Raw genomic sequence first — 25,091 nt, forward strand, 5'->3', positions numbered from 1 at the left:
TGAAATCAGCCCGTTCAAAAATGCGATGCTTAAATTTTTTTTTTACATCTTCTTGCCTCCTCCAATCTTGCATCAGTTTCTCAGGCGCATCGAAGTTTGTTGCAACAGCGCATTACCAATTTCTTTTGCTACTTCAACGATGTTTAATTTAAAACCAGCTTCATATTATGATAAAGGTGTATGAGGGTGTGAGATACAAAAAACACAAAATAATGCAAACGTCACTTTGGAATAGTTTGGGTATTAATGTGTGATCATGTAGGCACAATAGAAAGAGAGAGAGAGAGAAGTTAGGAGCACGCACTGATACAGCGCATTGCTGCACCCACATAGAAAAAAAAGGCAGTGTGCTCCGTGGTTACTCTGTCAGGTGGACGTTAGAATATCATAATCTCTTGGACCAATAGCGTAAGTTTTCCACATTCGACTGATACGACCGACATTATAAAATACCAGAAATTATACGTTAAAATCAACTCCCGACTTATCCGCGGGAGAACTTATCTGCAAGTATATACGGTATATAAATAGATCCTCTGGAAATTTAGCAACAACCTGAAGATTTAGATTAGATTAGATTATACTTTTTGTCCCCAAATTAAATTTTAAAATTTAAATTTTACAGAAGTTCCCCAAAAATAAATAAATAAATAAATAAAACAAAGAGGGAACTACCCGGCCACACATAAAAACATCTGGCTTGAATAACAGAGAGGTGCTGCAATCAATAACAGGCTTGTAGGTGACAGTAAAATGGATTGGATTGTACAGCAGGTTTATTTGGATAGAGCAGATTTTAGTGATTCATCATTAGTACTAGGGTGTTGTACCGTGTTAGCCATTATGAATGTAGAGAAAAGCCAAGCAAAATGACACCTTTTATTGGCTAACTAGAAAGATTACAATATGCAAGCTTTCGAGGCAACTCAGGCCCCTTCTTCAGGCAAGATGTAATCAGATTACATCTTGCCTGAAGAAGGGGCCTGAGTTGCCTCGAAAGCTTGCATATTGTAATCTTTCTAGTTAGCCAATAAAAGGTGTTATTTTGCTTGGTGATTCATCATTAAAATATTGGTACAGAGTAAATAATTTCCATAACCTAACCCAAACCCTAACCCATAACTTAGTTTCCTGGATAGTGTCATTGTCACATTTTAGTTATAATTATACTGCACTATCTTTTACACCATCGCACACAAAACTTTCCAGTTTCCTTCCAACTCTGTCTGAAGAAACCTGATCAACATTAAAATAACATCTGCAATAAGAGGTGTACCCAAAATATCATAGTAGCTGAAGTTGCTGTAACTTGCAAGAAAGAATACAAAGGTTGTCATATGGTGCAGCACCCAAAAGTAACAGGAAGGAAGGATAAACTCACAAAAACCAAGCAGCAATATAGACAGCTAGAGATGAAAAATTAGAAAATCAAATCTGAGCACATTCCAACCAGAAGAGTGTTAAATTATGGGTAACAGATGCACTTTCAAATAGAATCTTGACCAACATTTATAAAAAATTTTTTTTAAAAATCTGTCTTTGAAAAGACAATAAGTTTCTGAGTTAATTTCTTCATGTTTTAAAATGTATTATTATTATGTTTGAGAAATATTATCTAAAATTAGGCTTAGGGTTTTGACAGAATGCTCATTGACACAAAGTAGACATGAAGTGTACATACAGACACGGCACATTTGGCCCATATTAATAAATAACTTACAATTTTTCTTGTCAAATTGGCCTATATACAGCAAACAAAACATGATACTTATCTCTGTCAAAGACTTACTGTACATCCCTCCTTATATCATTATATCCCTAACACTAACCACCAAATTGAGGAAACATTGTTTGTATTTTTATTCTGTTCGGAATGTGTTTTATTTTTAACTAGACATTAAGCCCGTTATAATAACGGGCGCTAGAACAGTAGTGCATAAACATTAGTAGGAACAGTCTGTATTAAGTGGCAAGGGACGTTGACCTCATTCTGTTTCTTGTCTTAATGTTTTTTTTGTCAAAAATATTTTTGCAAGAAGCCTAAAGTAAAATAATAATAAAAATCAAATAGAAATGTATATGACAATACAGTAAGTATAATTAATGTTACATTTATCCTCTCCTCTGTGGCTGTTGATTGATGTGTTGTGTCTGTTTGAAGATCTCCTATCCTGCCTCTCTTTATTTTAGCTTGCTGTGGCGTCTCTCCAGCAAATACTGTGCAGTTCCCCAGCAAGTATTTAATCTGTGCTGGCGTACAGCTGATTATTGTATGTGTGGCGTCTCCCTAGCAACGGATTTTATGCGCGCAAAAATAAATCTACTTTTAAAAGTCATCCTATTGTAATATCATGAAAATTCGTATATTTAGGAAAACCCCTTCAACGACTGACACTTTACACTTTAACGGGCCAAGCTTCTTAATCGCAAACCTGACATCCTCAGAGTGAACACCTGCACAACAACAAACACTAATCCCACCTCTTTGGGGAAGCTGGTCTCTCAGTACCCTATTGGATTTTTCGTGCCTTATGTTGAGGTGTTACCTCATTTACCAAAATCCGATTGGATCGGCCGTGCGATATTTTATAGGTCCCGCCCTCTCTGTCTTGTGTGACGCGTCAGGCGGCCTTTGAAGCATCTGCTAGAGGCCGGTGACTCTGCCACTCATTCCGCCCTTCCCTGTACTTCCGCCTTGACCGTAATATGCGTTTAATTTTCTGTCACAACAGTGGGCAATCAGCAGAGTCTACCCAGGAACTGATGTAATGTCTGGCGTGCAGCTGAAAATCATGGCTGTGGTGTCTCTCTAGCAAGTACTGTGCAGTTCCCCAGCAAGTATTTTAATCTGTGCTGGCTTGCAGCTAATTATTGTATGTGTGGCGTCTCCCCAGCAACGGATTTTATGTGCGCGGCCGCGAGTACCCAATCAGCACTCTCCCCAGCAATGATGTCCTTTATTAAAGAGTGCCCCGTGCATGCGCACTTCACCAAAAGACACACATACATGGACACATGGACGCACACAGGTATTTTATTAAAGAGGATTATACATACATGGGCTTCATTCTTAGCCAGATACTTAAATATTTCAAACCATAATGAATACACTTGGTGAACATTGCAAATGGAAATTAATTACTCATTCAACATTATGGAAATTGAGATGCAAGCTAAATTTAAATGTTATTCATTCCTGCTTTGAGCCCAGTGCTGTTGAAAGTGATTATTTAAAAAAGAAAACTGACATTTTGATTTTTCTCCTTTTTTTGTGGTTTCAGTGGAGATAGTACCCTGTGAGTGTTAGCTGCATGGGTGTCTGATGTTGCCCTGGTTAGGCTTTTGTCCATTCCAATTTTGTGCTGGAATAACTGGGTCCAAAAATGGAATGGATGGATGAAAATGAATTCTTGTGAAAATATTGTTTAAATAATTAATAACTGTTACATTAGTATCAATTAAGCACACACAAATATAATATGTACTGTTATGTTACAGTCAGGTTGTGTTCCACGGCTTATATTTATTTTCCTTTTTTGTGTCTTCTTTGTTTATTCTAAAATATTATTATTCTTGTCTATTGTAATTATGTATTGTTGGTTAATATTGTTGTGTTCATTTATTATTTAGTATCAATGAATTTTGCTTTGAACATGGTGTTCGTTATGGACAATCCGTGACGAGCACAGAAGTCCAATAACAAAACACCACTGGGGTTCAGATTGGGGGGGCCATTCCTCCCAATCACGCCCTTCCAGGTCTCACTGTCATTGCCCACGTGAGCATTGAAGTCTCCCAGCAGTACGAGGGAGTCCCCAGAAGGTGTGCCCTCCAGCAACCCCCTCCAAGGACTCCAAAAAGGGTGGGTACTCCGAACTGCTGTTCAGTGTATACGCACAAACAACAGTTAGGACCCGTCCCCCCACCCGAAGGCGGAGGGAGGCTACCCTCTCGTCCACCGGGGTAAACCCCAATGTACAGGTTCCAAGTCGGGGGGCAATAAGTATGCCCACACCCGCTCGGTGCCTCTCACTGGGGGCAACTCCAGAGTGGTAGAGAGTCCAGCCCCTCTCAAGGAAATTGGTTCCAGAGTCCAAGCTGTGCGTCGAGGTGAGCCCGACTATATCTAGCCGGAACCTCTCGACCTCGCGCACTAGCTCAGGCTCCTTCCCCTTCAGAGAGGTTATTGGACTTCTGTGCTCGTCACGGATTGTCCATAACGAACACCATGTTCAAGCATAGGGGTGTTCATATGTGCACTTGGCACCAGGACACCTTAGGCCTCAGTTCGATGATTGACTTTGTGGTCGTGTTGTCGGACTTGCGGCCACATGTCTTGGACACTCGGGTGAAGAGAGGGGCGGAGCTGTCAACTGATCACCACCTGGTGGTGAGTTGGCTCTGATGGTGGGGGAGGATTCCGGTCAGGCCTGGTAGGCCCAAACGTGTTGTGAGGGTCTGCTGGGAATGTCTAGCAGAGCCCCCTGTCAGAAGTAGCTTCAACTCCCACCTCCGGCAGAACTTCGACCATGTCCCGAGGGAGGTGGGGGACATTGATTCCGAATGGGCCATGTTCCGTGCCTCTATTGTTGAGGCGGCTGACCGGAGCTGTGGCCGTAAGGTAGTCGGTGCCTGTCGTGGCGGCAATCCCCAAACCCATTGGTGGACACCAGCGGTGAAGGATGCCGTCAAGCTGAAGGAGTCCTACTGGTCCCTTTTGTCTTGTGGGACTCTGGAGGCAGCTGATAGGTACCGGCAGGCCAAGCAGAATGCGGCTTCGGTGGTTGCTTAGGCAAAAGCTCGGGCATGGGAGGAGTTTGGGGAGGCCATGGAGATCGACTTTTGGATGGCTTCGAGGAGATTATGGTCCACCGTCCGGCGTCTCAGGAGGGGGAAGCAGTGCAGTGTCAACACTGTGTATGGTGGGGATGGTGCGCTGCTGACCTCGACTCAGGACATTGTGGGTCGGTGGGGGGAGTACTTCGAAGACCTCCTCAATCCCACTAACATGCCTTCCAATGAGGAAGCAGAGCCTGGGGACTCAGAGGTGGGCTCCCCCATCTCTGGGACTGAGGTCACCGAGGTGGTCAAAAAACTCCTTGGTGGCAGGGCCCCGGGGGTGGATGAGATACGCCCGGAGTTCATTAAGGCTCTGGATGTTGTAAGGCTGTCTTGGTTGACACGTCTCTGCAACATCGCATGGACATCAGGGACAGTGCCTCTGGATTGGCAGACTGGGGTGGTGGTCCCCCTCTTTAAGAAGGGGGACCGGAGGGTGTGTTCCAACTACAGAGGGATCACACTCCTCAGCCTCCCTGGAAAAGTCTATTCAGGGGTTCTGGAGAGGAGGGTCCGTCGGATAGTCGAACCTCGGATTCAGGAGGAACAGTGTGGTTTTCGTCCTGGTCGTGGAACAGTGGACCAGCTCTACACCCTTAGCAGGGTCCTGGAGGGTGCATGGGAGTTCGCCCAACCAGTCTACATGTGTTTTGTGGACTTGGAAAAGGCGTTCGACCGTGTCCCTCGGGGAATCCTGTGGGGGGGTGCTCCGAGACTATGGGGTACCGGACCCCCTGATAAGAGCTGTTCGGTCCCTGTACGATCGGTGTCAGAGCTTGGTCCGCATTGCCGGCAGTAAGTCGAACCCGTTTCCAGTGAGAGTTGGACTCCGCCAGGGCTGCCCTTTGTCACCGATTCTGTTCATAACTTTTATGGACAGAATTTCTAGGCGCAGCCAGGGTGTTGAGGGGATCCGGCTTGGTGGACTCAGGATTGGGTCACTGCTTTTTTCAGATGATGTTGTCCTGTTTGCTTCATCAGGCCGTGATCTTCAGCTCTCTCTGGATCGGTTCGCAGCTGAGTGTGAAGCGGCTGGGATGGGAATCAGCACCTCCAAATCCGAGACCATGGTCCTCAGCCGGAAAAGGGTGGAGTGCCCTCTCAGGGTTGGGAGCAAGATCCTGCCCCAAGTGGAGGAGTTCAAGTATCTCGGGTCTTGTTCACGAGTGAGGGAAGAATGGAGCGTGAGATCGACAGGCGGATCGGTGCGGCGTCCGCAGTGATGCGGGCTCTGCATCGGTCTGTCGTGGTGAAAAAGGAGCTGAGCCATAAGGCAAAGCTCTCAATTTACCAGACGATCTATGTTCCTACCCTCACCTATGGTCATGAGCTATGGGTAGTGACCAAAAGAACGAGATCGCGAATACAAGCGGCTGAAATGAGTTTTCTCCGCAGGGTGTCTGGGCTCTCCCTTAAAGATAGGGTGAGAAGCTCAATCATCCGGGAGGGGCTCAGAGTAGAGCCGCTGCTCCTCCGCATCGAGAGGAGTCAGATGAGGTGGCTCGGGCATCTGATCAGGATGCCTCCTGGACGCCTCCCTGGTGAGGTGTTCCGGGCACGTCCAACCGGGAGGAGGCCCCGGGGAAGACCCAGGACATGCTGGAGGGACTATGTCTCCCGGCTGGCCTGGGAATGCTTTGGGATTCCCCCGGAAGAGCTAGAAGAAGTGGCCGGGGAGAGGGAAGTCTGGGCATCTCTGCTCAAGCTGCTGCCCCCGCGACCCGACCTCGGATAAGTGGAAGAGGATGGATGGATGGATGGATGGAATTTTGCTCTTATGTTCTCTTATGTCCCTTGTACTTTGTGGGTGAAGCTCCAAGAGGTAGGATTACCCTGATGTTGCTGCTGAAGGACCTCCCTCAGTCTTTATATTCTGAAGCTGAGAGCTGATGTTCAGTGGCCTATTGATGTTCAAAGAGTATGTTATCATTATTAAGTATTCATTTTCTGGTTTCTGAATTTATTGCTTACGTCTTTTGGGTTTTGGATTCTTGGATTACAGATTTAGATTTGTTTGCCATGGGTTGCATTTTCAGGCATACCATTTTTGGCATTTCTGTTCTTTTTTTTGTTGAATAAAAAATTAACCCTTCATTTCAAAGATTCCTTGTTGGATTGGTCTCTTTACCCAGAAGTTTACATTTTTCTTTCCCAAGAAATTACTTTTTCAAACAATAAAAGTATATTTTGAGTATTTTGAACTTGAAAATTTCAAGGTCCATTTTTGGGCCTATGTAGGTTGAATCCTGTCTGTGGAGTTGGTATGTCAGGCTGCCTGGAGTGAGGCATATTCTAGGCAGGCTAGGGAAGGTCCTAACCTGGATAATGGTAGTTTTCAAGGCCTCACACATTTCCACTATTTGAATTGCATTCATTTAATGACAGTAAAAATAAGAATAAATTACTCCTACACTGATGTACTTTCCTCCACAGTTGGCCAGGGATTGATACCACTGTTTCCCAGAGGGTGGTTGTTAAACCCTTTGACTGGAAGAGGCAGAACTAAAAGCAGGGTCAAAACAGAGTTCGTTGTTTTTCCTTCCGGGTCATTGTCTTCAAGTCTAAGAGCAGAAGAGAAAATCATGTATGAGACATTGTCACACCTAAATTCTTCCAGTGTGCTCCCATGGGCACATACCAATCTACTATATAAACTCAGTGCATGCCGTTTCGACATACAGCACTCCCCCGTGAGCGTTTTACTATGCACTCTCCAAACACTCACCTTCGATCTCCTCATCTAGTCCACCCTACCTTCTTGATAGTTAATCCTTTGCCACAGATAACCTCCTGAATCAGCAGACCGCTGGCAGAGATCAGACTTGAAACTCTGGGATTATTTCTGAGGCAGTTCCTAGAATTATTTACAATCACAATAAAATCTTAAGGTTGTCTACCTGGAGCTCCTTCCAATAGCCCCCTTTTCTCCAGCAGTAATCAGCCCAAATACACCATTAAAGGGCCGGGAATCTTGGTGGCACAAGTACTGTCTGTTTTCTAAATTGTGTAGTGAAGCTCCACCTGTGTCATGTCAGAGCTCCCTGATGCCTTATAATGGTTTGGGAAAACCCACCTTGCATTCTCCACCACTCTCCATCCTCATTGCCTGTATAAAAATTACTACACAAAAAACCTTTTTTACCACACATATCTTATTACCCCCTGCCAGCCATTTACCAACACTGACACATCAAGGCTCACCAGTTACCAGTGTGAGCTCCTCTTTCAGAATGCAGACCTTCCGTTCTGTTGTGCATTTACCTATATCTAAGTAGGTGAGTTCATATTCAGTTAATATAAATTGTAAAAGAAAAACTACAAATGTTGTATATATACTCCATACATAAATAGCTTGTTCCAATTTATCATTTTAACTGGCAGCAGACTTTTGCAAGTATTTGAGTATTTACAGTATCTACAGAACACAATATATACAGAGTTAAAGTCACTTTCATGCCATAAGTGCAATCACAACTTATAATCAGACATCATAGATGGTTATTACATGTTTAAAGAAAGAAAAATGTTGCAATTGTAAATATGAAATTCAACAACTAATTAAACTCATCTCTGTAATATTCAATTAGTTCTCCAGCTGCCAAAAGCCTGGACTGCTGTGCACCTGCAGCAGGATTAGATTTAGAGTCAATGAGCTTTGATGCTGTAGCTCAATATCAAATTTCCTTCTACTTGAGGCAGTAATTAGTTCTGTGCAGGTGGCTTTTGACTGATCTGAACAAGCCTTTTATTTCTTTGTTTTCTGATTTTTTAACTCAGACTTTAAATTAATTGAATTTTATTGTTTTTATTATTATTTTCAAAATCCTTCACACTGCCTGAAAGATGTTGCTCCATCTTTCATTTTCCTTTATCGATAATTTTATGGTCATTAACAATACAGCATGGAAGTATATCATGTGCATTGTGAAAATAATGATGTTTAAATACATTCAGCTATATTTCTTGGAACAGATACTATGAAACTATGATCTTTATATATAATACGCTACTGTGGCTGTCCATTTGTCTGTCCAGGATTTTAAATCACCTGTAACTCACAAACCGTTTGACATATTGACCTGAAATTTGGTACACATATACTACGTGACGTCTACTATCCACTTTTGGGGTGATGATTGACCTCCAAGGTTATTCCTCTTTTCATTTTTATTTTATTTTATTGTAGAATCAACTCTCTGCAGCGGTCAACAGAGTGGCCGTGTACTGCATGCGTACGGGTACCGTTCTCATCCCCTACCACCTTCCCCGTCACTTCCCCTACCTCTTCATATGTTAAATCATTCTTGAAGGCAGAATGAAGACTTAAGTGCCAGCTTATGTGAAAAGTTAAAGAAAACTTATTAAGTAATTGCAACACAAACACTGACTTAATCAGTTTTAATGTGAAAAGATGCCGACAAAATAAGAGAGGAAGCGGGCCGCTAGGGTGGAGAAAAGAAGAGCTGCTCAGGAAGCAGCAACCGCATCAACCTCTGAGCAAACGAATGCTAGAAGTACAGAAAAAGAGTATGAAAACTAGCAATGCTCAAGTCAAGTGTATTCAGTGCATGTTACGTTGCAGTGCGCCGTTATTGGTGGAGCATAATGTATGTTGAACAGCTAAAGACTATTTTCAGTATCAGCTGTAATATCTCTTTTTTCATGCACTATTATTTCTTTAACTCTGAACAACTTCCTGCTTTCTGACAAGTTTAACTTTTTAGCTCTAGATTCACTTTGTCAGTATGTAAGAATTTTAAATGCTGAAGATTGTGATGGGCCCTAAAAGCCTTACATGGCTGTGTTATGTTATTTTGTCACTACTGTATTCAAATGATTAACTGTGTCAAAAGAAAAAATATTTGGTTTTTATGTACCAATATTAAATTGAGCATACTATCAATACCATCTGCCTTTCCAAATCCACCAATACAAACTTACTGTTTACAACAGACAACGATTACACCACAAACAATGAATATAATACCACACAATTAAATTACAATATCAGACAATGAGTAATGTTCAATATGAGTGGATGTTGAGTAGTGTTATGCCACAAGGCATAACAAGGTACCACAAAATGTAAATAATTGTAATAACTGTAAATAATTTTAACTTTATAAAAAAAAAAGTTTTACTAATAAAATAAAAATATTTTTAAATTCTTGTATTTCAAAAAATGTATAAGGTTTAGAGAAAAAAATGTGCAAAAGAACAGTAACTACAACAAGTAGTCTTTTGACGTATGGTTAAAAAATGTTCAGTGATTCTAGCAGAGTGGGTTCTAATGGTCCTGTATGAAATGCCAGATTGGGGGAAGAAAAAAATGAGAATGTAGGAAGGCTGAATTATTTAATGATACTGTCTGCCTTCTAAGAAAGAGTGTGCGATACATGGCCTGACCTGAAGGAAACCATATACCAGCAATATTCTGAGTTGTCTCTAGCCTTCAAGCCTCATCACTAAACTGGAAAGTTCAGGTTACACATTTGCACACACAGACTAAGGGTATATAGAGAGCAATGCAGGGCCACTGCTTGAACCACAAACAGGTTTGCAGCACCTGGCACACAGTGGTGAAGCCAGCAATTGCAAAGTGGGTGGGCTGGGAAACAGCAGGGTGGGCAAACAATAAGCTGTTCCTCTTGAAGCCTAATGCAGTTCAAATCAATGATGATTGAAATAAGGTCTGGGGTGGGCATCATTTAAAGATTTCTGGGTCTAGGTTTCATGGCAATCAAAGTAAGATTATGCTGCAGAGAGGCTTTGCTTCACAAAGGGGGAGGCCTTCCTTCTGAATGAGGGGCCTGGGTGCCTGTAGCCTCACCCCTGCGGCACAAAGACAATGTCACAATCCACAAAAAGCAGTTTTGTTCTAGATAAGAATTTACATTAAAATTTGAGGCAAAATTTTTAAGAAGACATGTTGTGCATTGCTATAAACATTTCAACAATAAGTTAAATTACTGAGGGAAAAATTATTACTTATCTTGTGCAACTACTGGCATGACTGTGGCTGTGTGAACCATTGACCCTTAATGGAGAAACACCACTGCTCTTTACTGTATGTGCTTGTAAGTGCGAGCTGATCAGGTGCCGTACCAAAATGGTGTGTACCTCATCTGTAGAAGTTGGGGGAAGTAAATGGAAATAACTGGACTTTCCTAAGATGTTTCTAAACATTCATCTTTATTAGAACCACTCTTTTAAACAGGACAAATAGAAAAGATACTTCAACAACGTAAACAAAAACAACAAACACCGTGTCATTATGCCTTATAGTGCAATGAAAAGTATTTGTTGCTAGTCATGGTTTGTAAAACATCAAAAATACAGTTTCACTACAATATATGCTATACTGACATTGTGTATCATATATAGATCTCTAAAGGACTAATTAGCAATAAACAATCACAATAAATCTTAATAATTATATAATAGAATGAATGAATAAATAAGGTATATTTATTTATTTACTTACTTATTTATGAAATATAAACATTAACATGCAAGACAGTATAAATAACAACTATATAATTCAAGCAACTGTGTTACAGAATGGTCAGTAATATTGAAACAATATTGCCAATACTTACATAATGGAGTCTTAGTCAAAGATCGAACAGATGATGTGAAGTGTGGTATAGGAAATATACACTCAGTGGCCCATTTTATTAGTGACACCTACTGTATCTAGTAACTACTTAGGATCCCCTGATTGCTTTTAAAATAACCTGGGTTCTTTTAGGCATTGAATCAGCAGGCATTTTGGTCTATATAGACTCGAGGTATCATACAGATAGGCATCCTGTAGATATCTTGGCAAGTCATTCAGGCTGTAAACCCCTAATTTTACTCAACTCCAAAGGTGCTCTATTGGACTGAGATTTGGGAACTAATCAGGTAATTAGAGTAGACTATGTGGACAACTAGAATGACACTGAAAACATCAAGGAAGTGTTGGGTGCCAGCCAGGTCACTTCTCTTAATCCAAATGCAAATTATACTTAAACAAAAAGAATGCTTGACAGTGTAGTCAGATAATTCAAACAAAAAGAAAGAGGGTTTTTGTGACTTCTTTTAAATGTAATTAGTAGAGCGAGTCTTTTTCAGCAGCTCCATGCTGCTTACAGTTTGGGTCCGATATGAGACTCTATTTTCTGGGGTGTCATTTCTTTCATAGTCCTCCGACTATTAGGTACAGAGTCAATTGTCCTCAGTGGGTGTCTTCTTGCTGCTATGGGTGACAAATGCAGACAATGATGTTAGCGATTGCTTAACTCCAATAAACTTGGATGGTGATCCTCTGACACACATACACGACAAGTGATTTTATATTTATGGAACCAGTTTGAGATTATACTTATATTGTAACAGGGTTCGTTATCCTGCTGGAATTAAAAAATGGTAACAGTCTTAAGTACACTGCAGCTTTCAAATTATGCTAATTTGGTATGCCAGAAAACATTCCACACACCATTACACTATCACCAGCAGCCAATCCAGGGAGGAGCCGTGAAATAATACTGTTTATGTTCAGTTTTGATCCCATCATTTGCATGTCACAAAACATTTCAGACCAGGCAACACTTTTCAGTCTTGTGTGGCCAAGTTTTTACTAGTATATGCTTGCTATTGCGTCATCATTTTGATAAGGGGATTTCAGTATAGTCGTCTGTTACTGTAGCCATTTGCTTCAAGGTCTCACATGTTGTGCACTGGGAAGTGTCCTTCTGCGCACCTGGGGCCTCATGTATAAATGGTGGGTATGCACAAAAATGTTGCATACGAACGTTTCCACGCTCAAATCACGATGTATAAAACCTAAACTTGGCATAAAGCCACGCACATTTTCACGGTAGCTCCAACCCTGGCGTACACAAGTTCTCTGCTCGGTTTTGCAAACTGGCGGCACCCAGCGTCAAAGCAGTGCTACTGTTCCTGTGTGGTTACCCTTTCTTTTTTAGATCCACATCCCTGACGCAGCTTTATTATATGCACTGAAACTAACTGCATATTGTTTATTAGTTTAAGGCATCTGATTATAATTAACCTGTAACAATATAATGGTCCAGGGAATAGCCAAAGTATTCCAAATACCATAGCTGCCTTAGCGTTGTTACTCTCACTGCACCTTCTTTTTCTTCTTTCAGCTGCTCCCGTTAGGGGTTGCCACAGCAGATCATCTTTTTCCATATTACTCTCACTGCACCACTCAGAGTATTTATATCACTATATCTGAGTGGGGAATCACAGATCTACAGCAGCTGATCAGAAAGAGAATTATCAGTATACAGCATCAAGCACACGCTGCCTCAGCCATGCTGCCTATTTGAACTGCTCTCACACGGCAAACGCTTCAAAGCCTTTACTGTACGGACTTCACGGTTCAGAAACGGTTTCATCCCAAGAACTATAAATGCACTCAATCAGTCCATCAAGTGCTCCTTGTAGAACTGTTTGTACTTATAAGTACAATTACCTCACTGTAAACTTGCACTACAGTTATAATTTTGCACAACCTGCGCCACTTTATAAAGCGCGTATTTACATATGATGACGATATCATTTTTAAGATGAAATGCAGCAAAATATGTTGATTATATTATACAGATAAAACTTTAACTTCATTTAAATAATCTGTATTATTAATAATTAAACATGTGAGGACACGGTGCCGCAGCGTTAGCTAGTTCACGGACAGCTCCTGCCTTGCGCTGTATTATTGCTGGTGCTGACGCGACACTGGAAGGATAGACGGATAGAATAATTAAACATGTAGGGACAGGAATTGGGGGTTAGTACGTTTGAAAGAGACAGTACTGCTACAATAAAGTATTTCATCGAAGGTCGTGCACAGCGCAGCAAGCATCTTGCGTGAGACATGAACAATCACTGCGCCACCGTGTTCCCATGTTTAATAACATGCTTTAACTCCTATCATCATGAAAATGATATCACGTATACATTTCAGTATTTTAATTATTCAGAGAGCTGTAATATTACAAATGTAATGGATTCTGTGTCCTGTCGGAGGAAGAGAAAGCCCCGAATCACGTAGTGATTCACACACATAGAGCACATAGAAGATCAAATACAAAACAAAGCATTTAACATGCTACTTTAGTTACGATGGGATTTGAGAAACTAAACATTAAACAATTTTAAGATGAAGTTTATGATGTTCTACTTTAATGACAAAATAAACTACGAGATTAAAGTTGACATTTCGTGCTTTTTTCCCACTGTGTGCCTTTTTTTTTCTCTGTACAAATAAGTTTTCATATGACACTCAGACGGTGGGCTACGACTCGCCTTTTCACAGTGACTTTGATATGTGACAACTTCTTTTTTATTTCGGGCACTGTGCAACTTTGTGAACTTGAGCTTTCGAGTTTCTCCGACACACTATGTCACTTGATCAACTTCCTTTTGTTGTTTATACCACTGTTTAAACCAACAAATAGTATGTTTTTCTTGCCTCCACTTGGTATTTGCTGAAATTCTTCTATTTTTTTTTTCTTCTATTTTAGTTTTCAATGTGCTTTTGCCATTGTCTTTTCACAGAAGGCTGAGCTTCAGGGCTATTTATATTGATTTGCATATTCAAAGAGATGTAATTCTGGGAGGAGTTGGGGCGGGACAGCAGGTGCGTGCACGTGCGTTACTTTTCACGCTGACCGGGATTTATGTAGTGGAAGAACGTGAAAGTTGGCGTTCGCACAGATTTATGCATCTGGATTTTTTTGTGCATACGAAATTTCCGCTTTTGTGCTTACGCCATGTTATAGTATGAGTTCTACGCACGGCATTATACATGAGGACCCAGGTTATCTAGAGCTGTTATTTCAGTGTTTGTGGCCTTTCTTTTATCATGAACAAGTAAGGCCATTGTCCTCTGGCCTCTTTTTCTAACTGTATTTGACCAGTGAACCAGATTAATTTTGTTTACCGCACCATTTTTTGTAATCTCTAAAAAATATGGCAGCATGAAAATCTGGCAGCAACAATCATACCATAGTCAGTCACTTAGGCTATGTCACATTCCCAATAAAATATCTGGTTGAATAACAACTAAAACTCTTAAGCATATCTGCGTGTTACTGCATGTGTGTATTGAGCTGTACCTACATGATTTCCTGTCTGAAGGATCAAACATCTGAATTAATGAGCAGTTGTACCTAATAAAGTGTCCACTAAGAATATGTACAAGTAGTTTAAGAAAGATTTATAATGAATACAAATCCTGAAATATACAAGTTTTAAATGAGAGATAATAAACTATTAACCTCAGCTATGAACAACACAAAGCTAACTTCTCTTAACCAAACATTTATTATTTTTAGTACTCATCAATTTATGAATATATTGAACAACTTTTGAATACATCTGTTCCTCCACTACTTCTATTCCAGCTAATTCCTAGTCAGAATATCACAGAACCAGAACATCTTGTGGTAGCAGCAGGCAAAAGACAGGAATCATCTCTGGATGGAGTACCGCATCCATCTCAGAGCATACTTAGACACAATGACATTGGGCTCATTTAGAGTCACCAATCAGTCTAGCAGGGTGTCTTCAGACTGTGATGGAACATGAATGATTGTATGGACTCTCCACAGAAAGTAGCCCGCTTTTAATAAATTATATGTTGTGAGATGCTAACATTACCCACTATGCCTACTCCATTGACTGGCCCCCATTTAAAAACTTTATAAACAATATAAAGAAGCTCTGCCTTCTAGACATGCGTATTATAAATAAAGAATATTTTCACACACACTTTATGCATATTACAGCTTATGTAAGTTCTAAAATGAGCTCACACAGAGCTAATGCTTAGAAATTGTTCTCTGGCCACATCTGGGTCTCTTCTTTAATTAAGTAACTGCTTCAGTTAACCATTCCAAAGGTTGTGGTGCAGAGAGGCTATATTAAAAAATCCCACTTTTCTATTTTAAGGCAAAAGGCTTTCTTCAGTGTGTAATGAAAGGCTTCATCGAGATGATTACAAGGTTCACCAAATGAGGTTTATGCAAGTGGTATTTACAAGCTTAGTAAGGCAGACTAATATAGTTAAATAGCATCATATTCTCCATGAACAGGATCTGATCGTTCTGAAATATCCTTAACAGAGAACAGGTTTCACAGCAGGTTTCCAGCAGACAGGAATGAAAGAGATAACATGCAGATAAAATAGCTTTTGTTTTTTTTCGTGTGGCAAGTTACTTTTCACAGAAGGTTTTGGTCTTCTGCAGTAGCAGAATTATATGCATTTTTTCATTACTTTTATTAAGATTTTTTCATTATTTTTTGCTCATTAATGCTACCATCTGAGGAGAATGTCCTAGTAAAGAGAAGAGGTTAAGTGTAACAAATGGACAAGTCTGCTTACGCCCTTGACATATCTAGCAGTGTTATTCTAAACTAGAGTTGAAATTATAAATAGCGTGTTGAGAATATTTTGTATGAAAATGGAAATCCAATAAAAGCACACAATATTTTTTGTGCAACATTCTGTGCTCATCTAGTGTAATATATCTGTTTGGTGCATTTGAGTAAGAATCTATATAATAAAACAACATAGTGTAATTTAATATTTCTTTTATCATGTGAGGTGACAGCATCACTTTCAAGAATCATTTCTCAATTATGCATGGCTTCTAGGACAATGGTTCTGAAGTTTGGCTCTGGGGGCCTTCAGACACTGCAGATTTTTGTCCCTAAAAATGTCTGCTTTAATTTGACTTCTACCTTTGAAATAAGTTGCTGTTTCCTAGTTTCTATGTTTTGGTACCAATCCAGAATTTACAAACTGTTGCTGCATTTTTATTGGAATGTAGCTACCATTTATGTTTGCTACAGTTTTTTTAATTGCTTTAGAACATTTTGTGAAACATTCTCAACATTATCACAACTGTGAGAGCATTACTCAAAAACAAGTCTTAAATCAGAGTGGCCAGATGTGGGTTTTTCACGCCGAATTCGGCTATTTTTGAAATGATACATACAACGCCAAAACTCCAAGGGCACCAACCACATGCAAGTCAACAGCACCTTCCACTGGAATGGTCCACAGCACTATTGGGTGGGTTTTCAGCTGTCATTAGGCTGGAAAGATTCCCAGGACCTGGCAAACCCACATATGATAAGCAGAACGCTACAGTCAAACAATAAAAGGCCGTCACTCACACAAAACATTACGTTTGTGGCTCAAAAGTAAATAATTTCATCAACGAATGAGTCAGTGCCACTAAAATGTAAACTACACTCAACATCATTCAAATTGTGAAAATCAAAACGCTTAACCACATTGTCCAAATGTCAGTGCAAGCATGCTCTTCTTCTTCTGCTTTCGGCTGCTCCTGTTAGGGGTTGCCACAGCAGAGCACCTTGTTCCAAATCATACAGTCCTCTACATCTTGTTCTGTTACACCCATCACCTGCATGTCCTCTCTCACCACATCCATAAACCTTCTCTTAGGCCTTCCAAACAAGCATACTCTTGATATCCATAATTCTGAAACAACAGTTAGGGTATTCCTCATTTTCTCAGACACAGACTGATTTATATTAGCAAACAGATTTTGTCATGTCAAAGACACTGATGTAAAAATGTTACAACTGTAACATTCCAAGGCTCTATGTTACCTGACAATAAAGTGCATACTGTAATACAATAAAGTTCACGAGCAAGAAAGAAAGGATTTTACTGACTTATAACAGTGTAATACAATACTAACCCCAAGTACAATTCACACAGCACTGTATACACAACAAAAACAAAATATGCAAAAGCAACAAATTGGCAATATTGCATCTAAACATATTAATATATGGTATTGTGAAAGAAAAGAAGTAGGGGCCTCATGTATAAACGGTGCGTACGCACAGAAATATTGCGAAGTATAAAACCTAAACTTGGCGTAAAGCCACGCACTTTTCCACGGTACCTCATGCCTTTGCATACGCAATTTCTACGCTTGGTTTTGCAGACTGGCGGCACCCAGCGTCAAAGCAATGCTACTGTTCCTGTGTGATCACCTTTCTTTCTTAGATCCACATTCCTGATACTGCTTTATAAATACACTGAAACTAACTACATATTGTTTATTAGTGTAATGCATCTGATAGTAATTAACCTGCAGCAATATAATGGTCCAGGGAATAGCCATAGTATTCCAAATACCATAACTGCTTTAGCGGTGTAACTCTCACTGCATCTTCTTCTTCTTTCAGCTGCTCCCGTTAAGGGTTGCCACAGCGGATCATCTTTTTCCATATTACTCTCACTGCACCACTCGGAGTATTTATATCACTGTATCTGAGTGGGGATTCACAGCAACAGTTGATTGGAAAGAGAATTATTGGTATACAGCATGAAGCTGACGCCTCCTGAGCCACGGCAAAACGCTTCAGAGACTTCCCTGTACAGACTTCGCGGTTTAGAAAACGTCCCAAGAACTATAAACGCACTCAATTAGTCCATCAAGTGCTCCTTGTAGAACTGTTTGGACTTATAAGTACAATCACCTCACTGTAAACTTGCACTACAGTTATAATATTGCACAACCTGTGCCACTTTATAAAGCACGTATTTACATATGATGACGATATAATTTTTAAGATGAAATGCAGCAAAATATGTTGATTATATTATACAGATAAAACTTTAACTTCATTTAAATAATCTGTATTGTTAATAATTAAACATGTGAGGACACTGTGCCGCAGCGCTAGCTAGTTCACGGACAGCTCCTGCCTTGCGCTGTATTATTGCTGGTGCTGACGCGACACTGGAAGGACAGACGGATAGAATAATTAAACATGTACTACGAAGATATTTCAATGTTCCTTAAAAGTTTTGAAGAATCGGCGTTCTAAGCTTACAGATGGCTTCACGTCTATTACAGAGCTGATTGTGTGGCGATTGGGTATTTGGAGAAAGAAAAGTAAGGACAGGAATTGGAGGTTAGTACGTTTGAGAGAGACAGTACTGCTGTGATAAATTATTTCATCGAAGGTCGCGCATGGCGCAGCAAGCCTCTTGTGTGACACATGAACAAGCACTGCGCCACCGTGTTCCCATGTTTAATAACATGCTTTCATTCCTATCATCATGAAAAAGATATCACGTATACATCTCATGTTTTTTAATTATTCAGAGAGCTGTAATATCACGAATGTAATGGATTATGTGTCCTGTCGGAGAAAGAGAAAGCCCATTTAAGAAGCAGGTAGTGATTCACACATATAGAGCACATAGAAGATCAAATACAGAACAAAGCATTTAATATGCTACTTTAGTTACAATGGGATTTGAGAAACTAGTAAATTAAACGATTTTAAGATGAAGTTTATGATGTTCTACTTTAATGACAAAATAAACTACGTGATTAAAGTGGAAATTTCGAGATTAAAGTTTACATTTCGTGCTTTTTTCCCACTGTGTGCCTATTTTTTTTCACTGTACCCTAATAAGCTTTCATATGACACTCAGATGGTGGGCTACGACTCATCTTTTCACGGCGACTTTGATATGTGATTTCTTTTTTATTTCGGGCACTATGCGACTTTGTGAACTTGAGTTTTCGAGTTTCTCCGACACTATGTCACTTGATCAACCTCCTTTTGTTGATTATATCACTGTTTAAACCAACAAATAGTACGTTTTTCCTTTGCCTCCACTTGGTATTCGCTGAAATTCTTATATTTTCACCTGTGCTTTTCCCATTGTCTTTTCACAGTAGGCTAGTTATATTGATTTGCATATTCAAAGAGGAGTAATTCTGGGAGGAGTTCGGGCGGGACAGAAGGTGCATGCACGTGCGTTACTTTTCACGCTGATCGGGATTTATGTAGTGGAAGAATGTGAAAGTTTGCGTACGTACAGATTCCTGCATCTGGATTTTTCTGTGCATATGCACATTCCCGCTTTTGTGCTTACGCCATGTTATAGTGTGAGTTCTACGCACGGCGTTATACATGAGGCCCCAGGTATGTATAACAGTTCTAGCTCACTGGACCTTCTGTCGCTCATGTCTGTCTGGGCACATATTTTCATCAGCATCACACCTTATGATCTCCTTTGCAATGCAACATGAAAAAAATCTTCTTAAATTCAAGATTTTCCTGACAAGCAATTTATCCATGTACAGTAAACAGCCATTACAGCAATACCACATCCTCACAATTTCTAAAATGTATGTCTTCACATATTTTGACAGATCAATGAACCTTTTTGCATGTGCTGATGCACTGAGTGAATAAACTTCTAAATGTTTTTCAGAATGATATTATTCTAAAGAAAGGAAATATAATCTATTTTGAATAACACGACTTACACAATTCATAACTGTACAAATTCAAAGATAATTGTACTTAATAATTTTGATAACTTTACTAAAGCATTTGCAAAGGGAAAGAAGAAGAGAAAGAGAGAAAAGAGAGGATTGTGAGCTATTTGTGGTGCTTTGTGCACAGTGTGTGCTGTAAAGGAAGAACTGAAAATGAACAGTGTGTGTTCTTGGACTTGTGAGTCTGTCTTCCACAGTGTCTTCCACACCTGATGGTTCTGGGCTGGCCTCAAGCTTCCATGACTTGAACTGGGTTAACTGAATTTGATAATGGGAAGATGAATAGTGTGATCAGTCAGGAGTGACATAATAACACATTGGTTTTCAGTCTCTTCTGGGTTTACAGTAATTCATAGCTATGGTCACTGTGTCATAGTCTGCATGCTCTCCTTGTGTTTGTGGAAGTATTCTCCTGGGTACTACAATTTTCTTCACATATCCTGATTAGTATGCATATTAGTTTGTCTAGAGACTGAAAACTAGACCTGGGTAATTAATAGGCACCCTATCCATTGCACAATGGTGCCAGAACAGGGTCCAGTCCACTTAGATTCTAAACTGCATTAAATGAAGGATTGCTGGCTTACTTTCTAGAAAGCAGCTTTCGAGAACCTGAGCTAAAATTAGCATAGCAGGACAGTTTCACACATTTTGTTTGAATATTTTTTTATAAATCCGTCTTTTAAAGCCCCTCATCCTCTTTGGTTGGGTCAAAACAATTTCCATGTAGACTTGCTCTTAACATAAAGAAGCAGTAAACTATGCACATTAACATCTAGTATAAGCTCTCTCTCACACTCACTCAATCACCCACACACACACCCACAGACCAAATCCATCTATCCTACCATTAAAAGTAAAAGCATCTGAAGCTATTGGCAGGTTGACTTTCTTTCTTTTACAAGACAATTTGGCCACTATGTGAACCTGAGCTGCATCTCTCAAATATGATTCAATGCCGAAAAGTAAAATGTAATGCAAAAAGCAAACAATAACATATGAGATATTTTAGCACACTATAAAGAAAGTAGGCATAAAAACAAATACTGATAAACTGAAAACCCTGAATTATTTACTGCATTTATGACAGATGTTCCTCTGTGTAACTTTGGACTATGCTGAAAATCTTCTTCTTCTTCTTTCGGCTACTCCCGTTAGGGGTTGCCACAGTGGATCATCCTCTTCCATATCTTTCTGTCCTCTGCATCTTATTCCGTTACACCCATCACCTGCATGTCCTCTCTCACCACATCCATAAACCTTCATTTAGGCCTTCCTCTTTTCCTCTTCCCTGGCAGCTCTATCCTTACGCATCTTTCTCCCAATATACTCAGCATCTCTCATCTGCACATGTCCAAACCAACGCAATCTGGCCTCTCTGATTTTGACTCCCAACCAACCAACCTGAGCTGACCCTCTAATGTACTCATTTCTAATCTTATCCATCCTTGTCACACTCAGTGCAAATCTTAGCATCTTTAACTCTGCCACCTCCAGCTCTGTCTCCTGCTTTCTGGTCAGTGCCACCATCTCAAACCCATATAACATAGCTGGTCTCACTACCGTCAAAAATTACTCCTGACGCTCTTCTCCACCCATTCCACCCTGCATGCACTCTCTTTTTCACCACTCTTCCACAATCTTCATTACTCTGTACTGTTGATCCAAAGTATTTAAACTCATCCACCTTCGCCAACTCTACTCCCTGCATCCTCACCATTCCACTGACCTCCCTCTCATTTACACACATGTATTCTATCTTGTTCTTACTCACCTTCATTCCTCTTCTCTCTACAGCATATCTCCACCTCTCCAGGGTCTCCTCAACCTGCTCCCTACTCTCGCTACAGATCACAATGTCATTAGCAAACATCATAGTCCACGGGGACTCCTGTCTAATCTTGTCTGTCAACCTGTCCATCACCATTGCAAATAAGAAAGGCCTCAGAACCAATCCCTGATGTAATCCCATCTCCACCTTGAATGCATCCATCACTCCTACCGCAGACCTTACCACTGTCACACTTCCCTCGTACATATCCTGTACAACTCTTACGTACTTCTGTGCCACTCCCGACTTCCTCATACAATACCACAACTCCTCTCGAGGCACCATGTCATATGCTTTCACCAGGTCCACAAAGACGCAATGCAACTCCTTCTGGCCTTCTCTACACTTCTCCATCAACATCCTCAGAGCAAACATCGCATCTGTGGTGCTCTTTCTTGGCATGAAACCATACTGCTGCTCACTAATCATCACCTCACTTCTTAACCTAGCTTCCACTACTCTTTCCCATAACTTCATGCTGTGGCTCGTCAATTTTATCCCCCCTGTAGTTACTACAGTCCTGCACATCCCCCTTATTCTTAGATATCGGCACCAGTACACTTCTTCTCCACTCCTCAGGCATCCTCTCACTTTCCAAGATTCCATTAAACAATCTGGTTAAAAACTCTACTGCCATCTCTCCTAAACACCTCCATGCTTCCACAGGTATGTCATCTGGACCAACGGCCTTTCCATTTTTCCTCCTTGCTAATCTGTTGCACTTTCTGATTCATTATCTCCACATCATCCAACCTCTTCTCTCTCTTGTTCTCTTCATTCATCAGCCTCTCAAAGTACTCTTTCCATCTGCTCAACACACCCACCTCGCTTGTGAGTACGTTTCCATCTTTATACTTTGTCACCCTAACCTGCTGCACATCTTTCCCAGCTCTGTCCCTCTGTCTAGCCAGTCGGTACAGGTCCTTCTCTCCCTCCTTAGTGCCCAACCTTTCATACAACTCATCATATGCCTTTTCTTTAGCCCACTTTCTGCATCTCTCTGACTGCATCTCTCTTCTTTGCCATCTTCTTCCTCTGTATACTCTCCTGTACTTCCCCATTCCACCACGAGGTTTCCTTCACTACCACCCAGTGCCTGTCTCACTTTCTCCCTAAACTGAACCTTGCAGTCTTTCTTTTTCAAATTCCACCATTTGATCCTTGGCTCTGCCCTCACTCTCTTCATCTTCTTGATCTCCAATGTCACCCTACAGACCACCATCCTATGCTGCTTAACCACACTTTCCCCTGCACCACTTTACAGTCTTCACTCTCCTTCAGATTGACTCTTCTGCATAGGATGTAATCCACCTGTGTGCATCTTTCTCCACTCTTGTACGTAACCCTATGTTCCTCCCTCTTCTTAAAATTCGTATTCACCACAGCCATGTCCATCCTTTTGGCAAAATCCACTATCATCTGACCTTCTTCATTCCTCTCCTTGACACCATACTTACCCATCACCTCCTCATCTCCTTTATTCCCTTCACCAACATGTCAATTGAAATCCGTTCCAATCACCACTTTCTGTCCCTTGGGTACACTATTCATCACTTCATCCAACTCACTCCAAAAATCTTTTTTCTCCTCCATCACACACCCAACTTGCGGGGCATATGCACTAACAACATTCATCATCACACCTCCAATTTCCAGCTTCATAATCATTACTCTGTCTGACACTCTTTTCACCTCCAAAACACTCTTGACATACTGTTCCTTCAGAATAACTCCTACACCATTTCTCCTCCCATCCACACCATGATAGAATAATTTGAATCCACCTCCGATTCATCTGGCCTTACTCCCCTTCCATTTAGACTCTTGCACGCACAATATATGCAGAGGGTGCAGACCTTTAAATACCTGGGAGTGCAGCTGGATGATAAATTGGACTTGATTGCCAATATTGATGCTCTGTGTAAGAAAGGACAGAGCCGACCATACTTCCTTAGAAGGCTTGCGTCCTTCAACATCTGCAATAAGATGCTACAGATGTTCTATCAAACGGTTGTGGCGAGCGCCCTCTTCTATGCGGTGGTGTGCTGGGGAGGCAGCATAAAGTAGAGGGACGCCTCACGCCTGGACAAACTGGTGAGGAAGGCAGGCTCTATTGTAGGCATGGAGCTGGACAGTTTGACATCTGTGGCAGAGCGACGGGTGCTGAGCAGGCTCCTGTCAATCATGGAGAATCCACTGCATCCACTAAACAGTATCATCTCCAGACAGAGGAGCAGCTTCAGCGACAGACTGCTGTCACTGACCTGCTCCACTGACAGACTGAGGAGATCGTTCCTCCCCCACACTATGCGACTCTTCAGTTCCACCCGGGGGGTAAACGTTAAAATGATTCAAAGTTATTGTCTGTCTGTATACCTGCATTGTTATCACTCTTTAATTTAATATTTTCTTTATCAGTATGCTGCTGCTGGAGTATGTGAATTTCCCCTTGGGATTAATAAAGTATCTATCTATCTATCTATCTATCTATCTATCTATCTATCTATCTATCTATCTATCTATCTATCTATCTATCTATCTATCTATCTATCTATCTATCTATCTATCTATCTATCTATCTATCTATCAACCTTCCTTCTCTCCATCATATCTGCTAACTCTCTCCCCTTACAGGTCATACTGCCAACATTCAAAGTTCCTACCCTCAGTTCCGCTCTCTTTACTTTCCTCCTCTCCTCCTGCCTCTGGACACGTCTCCCTCCTCTTCTTCTTCTTCTTCGGCCAACAGTAGCCTAATTTCTGCCAGCACCCTGTTGGCTGACAGTACTGGTGGCGGTCGTTGTTAACCCGAGGCTTGACCGATCCGGTATGGAAATTTGTATTGTTATCCGCATATTGATTTGGCAAAATTTTACACTGCATGCCCTTCCTGACGTAACCCTCCCCATTTATCTGGGATTGGGACCAGCACAAAGAAACACACTGGTTTGTGCATCCCCTGTGGCTGGGTTTGGACTATGCTGAAAATAATGGTTTAAAATGCCAAGCAATGTGCAGGCCAAAAAACTAAAGAAATCTCACTCAGACAGAGGAACTTTGAT

Source organism: Erpetoichthys calabaricus, chromosome 2, assembly GCF_900747795.2.
Source record: "Erpetoichthys calabaricus chromosome 2, fErpCal1.3, whole genome shotgun sequence".
NCBI classification, from domain to species: Eukaryota; Metazoa; Chordata; class Cladistia; order Polypteriformes; family Polypteridae; genus Erpetoichthys; species Erpetoichthys calabaricus.